We start from the raw sequence: 7,098 nt of genomic DNA on the forward strand, positions 1-7,098 counted from the left end.
CTCCAAGATGTGATCACACATAGACCTCGCTTGCCAGTAGGGATTGAGTGACCTTGAACATGTGGGTTAGGGAGAATAACTGGAGTAGGTGGAGGAAGTGAAGTTCCAAGAGATTTGGGAAGATCATAGATGTCTGAACTAGACATCTTTTGGGAGATATTCAAGATAGTTGATCTAAGGTCCTTAATATAACACCCAATATGAAATATTAAGGCTAGGACCCAACACAATATTTTATAATTTGGAAGATGGATGCCGTAATCCAAGCTATATAGTATTTGAAGGTAGGTGAATGACGATTCACCAATTTCCACCATGAAAAACAAAATAAATTATTAGGTTTTTAATTGGATTTGAAACTCCTAGATCGTTTGAGATTCATTAAACTTTTCAATGGCATGTTTCAATCTCGAGTGTGCCCTTCAGGTTTTGTGACTGGGATGTCGAGGATCACAAAACAAGGTGTGAAGTAACCATGCAAATTACTTGGTACCCTTAAGTGTTTACCCTTCAATCGATGTGCCGGTTAACCACACATGCTCCATCGATACTATGATAAACATTAAGTTACTCTTTGCCTACCTTGTTAAATACGAGTTAGTGTGCAGGTTAACCACACACGCTCCACTAATCGACTTAAACAAAGTGCAAAGTGTAATTTCATGGATTAGCACCTTATTCACATTTTCCTAAGTAACTAAGATTAGGTATTTATAAAAGGTTTAGTTACTTAGTATTTATCATTAATACTTTTAATGAAGGGAGAATTTATAGTCTTTGTCCTACCCGTTCGGCTAACGACCCTCCACCAGTCAAGGAAGCGATGGGTGAGAGTGGACACCCATTAAACTGCCATTTTATAGGCAGTAACCTTATACCCCCCTCATAGACCGGCTTCGTGAATGAGGCCTACTAACGGTAAGACTGACTTGCTCTTATACATACATATATATATATATATATACATATATATATATATATATATATATATATATATATATATATATATTATTAACTTATAATATTATAAAGTATAAGGGTTGAATTTTAACTTTTAAAATTCTAAGGGATAAACTTGGAATTAAAGTATTCTTAAGAGAAACTTTTCAAATTCCAAAACTTGAGGGCAAGTTTTGAAAATATACAAAACTAATTGATTCCATAACTTATGTGTTTAAAGTAGTTTTAATTAAAAAACTATTCAAGTTCCATAACTTGAGGACAACTTATGGAAGAATTTAAACTAATTAAGAAAGTGACTCTTCATAATTCATAACTTATGGAAGCTTTATGAGTTTAACTAAGGTTACACATATTTTATTTAATGAAGAGACTCTTGAACCTCCACAACTTGAGGACAATTTATGGAGTCATAAAACCATTTAATGAGAACAAGACTCTTCATTTTCGTAACCTATGACAATTTTTATGAGTTTTAAGAAACTTAAATGTGACTTTTCATGTCACTTGAGGACAAGTTACACAAACAAATTTTATAATCAACTTTTAGATTAAAATGGATTGAAAACAACTATTCAATTAACTTTTCTATTAATCTAAGCAACTCATAAAAACAAAGATAATTCACATCAAACTTTTCCATGTAGTTGGCAATACTCTTAAACTAATACAAAACATGAATCTATTGACAATATTTAAAATTGGATTAGCATGAACATTACCACATCAAAAATAGGTTTATAAGTTAAAAAACAACTTAGGGTAATGTTCCGAGTCCATTTCTAGCCAAAACAGTCGAATATATGCTGTATGGGGGTCCAACTCGTCGAGTGCATGAACCAACTCGGCGAGTTGGATCGTTTTGAACATTTTTAAGGCATGGAATCGTCGAGTCCCTTGATGGAATCGCCGAGTCCGTTGTCCAGACAACAAAAAACTTCGATTTTTCAGCAGTTTTTGCAAGTGTAACAAGAAAACAAGCCTAGGCTCTGATACCACTGTTGGGTTTTGAGCATTCTAAGACTCCTATGGTGTACATGCAACCCTATAAACCTTGGATCTATGTTTTCTCTATTATACATGCAAATAAGAACTTTCCAAGGATTTAATCCTAACTAGGATACTATGAGGCAACTATACTACAAAGACTAGTTAGATGACATACCTTTTGGTGTAGCTTGATGTCTTTAAGCTTTAAGAGCTTAGCCCCAATAGTGTGGAAGCCTCAAGTGGAATCACAAATCACCAAAACACCTTGGAAGACTTTGAGAATAAGAATACTTTGGTTCTCTCTAGTGAAATCGGCTAGCCCGCTTAGTGTACCCACACTAGTGCCAATTTCACCAACCAAGGACATCTTTATATAGTGTGGAGACTAAGGTTAAACCCATGACCTTTCATTTCATATGATCCATGGGTTAAACACTCCATGGACTATCCATGAAAGTTTAGCCCAATCTAAATGAACTTGGCCCATTCCATATATATAAGAGTTCATATTTAATTAGTTCATTTTGATCACTTAATTAATTCTAAATTAATTCTTGATCAATACTAATTAAATAATATGATTCCATATTAATATATTAGAACTTATAATATATTAATATAATCATATTATACTATTCTCAAAAGATTATCCATATAAATTGTGTCGGTGAAGTGCAACCCAAATGGACCACGCTGGGTCGGGTCAAGTACATACAAAATATAGTTATGGACTTAGACATTAATCCAAGAAAAAGGCCCACTGATAAAACGAACGCAGGTTGTACCCTTGTGGAACGATGGGCGTTCCTCCTTGGTTCAGATCGCGAGTCCCAGTGGGAACGCAACGTGTTCCCAAGACTTACGCAGGGCGTTCTTGTCCAGTTTTCAAAAACGGGCCCTTAAGAACTTAATGCTTAAGCCATGCTACCCAAAAACAGATCCAAGCTATCTAGGACCTCTAAAATCATAATTTCATGGACGTGGCGACTTTGCATGTCCCCCCTAAGTCCAAATCTTGAGAAATAGCAATCAACTTCCATAAATGTGGTGCTAACTCTTGCATGAACCCATTAAGGCCTCAAAGATCAAAACTTTACTGATATAGGGACACCATTAGCATCAAGGGTGGCAAACCTAAGTCCAAAAATGGATTGGACTCATAAAAATCCTTTCTTGGGACCCAAAAGATCCAAAACTGCATTAACATAGATCTAAGCATTCATGAGGGAAGTTGGAACCTTTTACCTCAAATGAGTGACAAAAGGTGATGCTATCCTAGATCCTTAAGCTCAAGATACTCAAGTTCTTGTTCACTAGCTCCCTCTTTGTCCTTTCAAGCTCCTAAGCACCACAAAGAACTTCGAAAGGGCAAAACACACACAAGAATACGGAATGAGAGGCTATCTAGGGTTTCTAAGGTTGAGAGGCTGGTAAGGAGGCCAAGGCTTGAGTCATAATGTTGTTTATATAGGTCCCAAACCATAAAAATTAAGGTTTGCATTCAGCGTGGGAACGCAACACGTTCCTTAGCGGAACGCCCCGCATTCGGGCTTTGCCTCCAAAATCCAAAGTTGACAGAAATGGTCCCTCCTCCCTCTAAATTCCCAAATAACAAGGTCCAAAAGCAGTAATTCAATATATAAGGGACCAAAATGTAAATAATACATGGACTGGGTGTTACAATTCTCCCTCACTTGAATCCGACTTCGTCCTTGAAGTCTGCTACTTCTGGGAATAACTCTGGGTAATGGTCCATCATCTCTTCCTCGGGCTCCCAAGTCAATTCCGAGCCCTTGCGGTGCTGCTACTGTACCATCACCAGCTCTACTTTCTTGTTCCTAAACTCCTTCGTCTTCCTGTCAAGAATGGTTACTGGTCTCTCGATGTAGTTCAAGTTATCATCCACCTATATATCCTCTAATGGCACAACTGCGGAGTCATCCACTAAGCACTTTCGTTGCTGGGAGACATGGAAAGTATAGTGGATCTGGCTAAGTTCCGCTGAAAGATCCAAACGTTAAGCAACTTGGCCCACCCGAGCCAAAACCCTGAGCGGACCGATGTACCTGGGGCCCAGCTTGCCCCGCTTCCTGAACCAGATGACACCTTTCCAAGGTGACACCTTCAGGAGGACCATGTCGCCCACCTGAAGCTCCAAGTCTGAACGGCGCTTGTCGGCATAGCTTTTCTGCTGACTCTGAGCAGTTTGGAGCCTGCTCCGGACCTGCTGGATCCTCTCAGTAGTCTTAAGTAGAAGCTCAGTACTCTCCATGACCCTCTTTCAGACCTCGCCCCAACAGATTGGGGTCCTACACTTCCTCCCATAGAGCATCTCGAAGGGAGGTCGGTCTACGCTGGCGTGGTAACTGTTGTTATACGAAAATTCCACTAACAGAATATACGTATCCTAACTGCCACTGAAATCCAAAACACATGCGCGCAGCATGTCCTTGAGAGTCTGAATCATCCTCTCGCTCTACCCATCCGTCTGAAGGTGAAAAGCGGTGCTGAAGTGGAGACGAGTACCCATCTCGTCGTGAAACCGCTTCCAAAATATGGAAGTGAAACGAACGTCTTGGTTTGAGACCACCAAAATGGGCACTCCATGACGTGTCACCACCTCACAAACGTAGATCCCGGCTAGCATATTAGCTGATATACTCTCTTGGATTGGGATGAAATGCGCACTCTTGGTCAACTGATCCATGATGAACTGTATCGAATCTACTCCACGTGCGGTCCTAGGAAGCTTGGAGATAAAATCCATGGTGATGTCTTCCCATTTCTGTTGGATTAGGTGTCTAAGCCCATTAATATAATTGGTATGTACTTAAATAGATAGTAGCAATGTTCTTTTGGGTTGCCTTCGAACCTGGCAATTGAATAGGATAACTGTTGGAGAGAGAAGAATGATTTATAATTTATTACTTGTTTAATAAATTAATTTGAAATCAAGATAAATGATTTATTAATGTATTATGGATATAATATATTAATAAGAAATCATATTGTTTAATTAATATTTAATCAGAAATTAATTTGGAATTAATTTTGAGATTAAAGGAATTAATTGAAATTGTAGGGACAAAAGGTGACAATGTTCAAAAGTTGAGCATTGAAGCATCCTAGAACCTCCCTTAGATGTGGGGAAAGAAATGTAGAGTGTCCTAGGATTTCCTTAGGCTCTAAGGGTGCCTTGGAAGCCTTAGGGAGGAAGTTAAGGGATTAAGGTTATTTAAGATACACCTGCCTTATCCTAAACCTTCCTTATCACCTGTATAAACCCATATAGGGTTGGATTTCATCCCAGACACTCCAAGAAAGGCTTAGAGCCGCATTTTCACTTCCCTTTTCTCTCTCCATAGTAAACCTTGGTTGCTAGGTTTGTTTGTGAGCCATTAGAGGCGCGACACTTGTGGCGCTTGCTTCCAAAGTTCAAGATCTTCAAGGATTTGATTGTTTTTACAATATAACAATAAAGGTATGTTTCCTAACCCTAATTATATGTTAATTTCGAAAATTACATGGGCCTCATAGGGTTTCTAGTTTTTGTGTTCAATGCTTGTATGTCTAATAGTGAAAACACAGATCCTCAAATTAGGGTTGCATGCACACATAGGATTGTTTGCTATGTATAAAACCCAACAGTGGTATCAGAGCTTTTGGTTGTTGTGTTCAATTAGATTCGATACAAAAGTATGAATTTGACAAATTAGGGTTTATGGCAAATAAACCCTAGGGCTTGGATTTTCGAAATTTGATAGGGTTTCCTGAACCCTTTTCCTTTGGCCCCATATTTTCGATTTTAGGGTTGGTAAACCCTAGGATTTTCGAAAATACCTTCCTCCCCAAGATTAGGTTTCGAAATTTTAGGGATTAGGATAATGTTATCTTTGGTAATTATCTTATTAATTGTTAAATGGATAATTAAAGATTTTGAAATATCCCTTCCCAAATTTTCGAAATCTAGGGGATAAAGGGATTAGGTTAAATTAATTATTTAATTTAATGGATAATTCTTTAAGGTTTGATAATTTAAATTAATTGTTTAATTTTGGATAATTATTAAATCAAAGTTTTAATATTTAATATTTTAAAATTAAAAGGTCTTACTTTTTCAAAAAATTTAAATTTGATTAAAAAACCTAGTATTTTGAAATGTTTAAAATACACCCTCATACTATTATGATATTAAGAGCTTAATACTTATATATATGTATAAGAAGAGTCAGTGTTACCGTTAGTAAGCCTCATTCACGAAGCTGGTCTATAAGGGGGTATAAGGAAATTGCCTATAAAATAGCGATTGAATGGGTGTCCACTCTCACCCACCACTTCCTTGACTAGTGGTGGGTCGTTAGCCGAACGGGTAGGATAGGACATTAATAAGTATAATGAACAATATAAAGTAACTAAATGCTTTTACAAAATTCCCAAATCTTAGTTACTTTAGGAAAATGTGAATTTGGTGCTAATCGATGAAATTGCACATTGCACCTTGTTGGTCATTAGTGGAGCATGTGTGGTTAAACGGGACACTAATATGGGACCAACGAAGGATGGCAATGTGTAGTTCGTATATTATCATAGATCAATGGAGCGTGTGTGGTTAACCAGCACATTGATTAGGTGATACACATCCTCGAGTGTACCAAACTAATTTGCATGGTTATTCACATCTTGTTTGTGATCCTCGGCATCCCAGTCAAAAAATTGAAGGGCATAATCGAGATTAAACATGCCATTGAAAAGTTTAATGAATCTCAAAAGATTTAGGAGTATCAATTCGTTTAAAACTTAATCTTCATTTTCATTTTTCATGGTGGAAATTGGTAAATCGTCATTTACCTACCTTCAAATATTCTGCAGCTGGATTACGACATCCCTCTTCCGAGTAGTAGATTATTATGTTGGGTTCTAGCCTTAATATTTCATTTGGGTGTTATATTAAGGATTGAATCAACTAACTTGAATTTCTCCCGTTTTGTAGATGTCAAAATCTAACAACTATTGTTTTCCCGAACCCTGTGGAAAAAGCTATCCATATGAAGATGATGTTCCACGATTGGATCATGGAAATGGAAATCATGCTTCACTTCCTCCACCTCCTCCAATAATTCTCCCTAACCCATTTGTCGACTTGAAAAG

This window comes from Lactuca serriola, chromosome 7 (genome assembly GCF_051521515.1).
Source record: "Lactuca serriola cultivar US96UC23 chromosome 7, Lser_US96UC23_V15, whole genome shotgun sequence".
Lineage (NCBI taxonomy): Eukaryota > Viridiplantae > Streptophyta > Magnoliopsida > Asterales > Asteraceae > Lactuca > Lactuca serriola.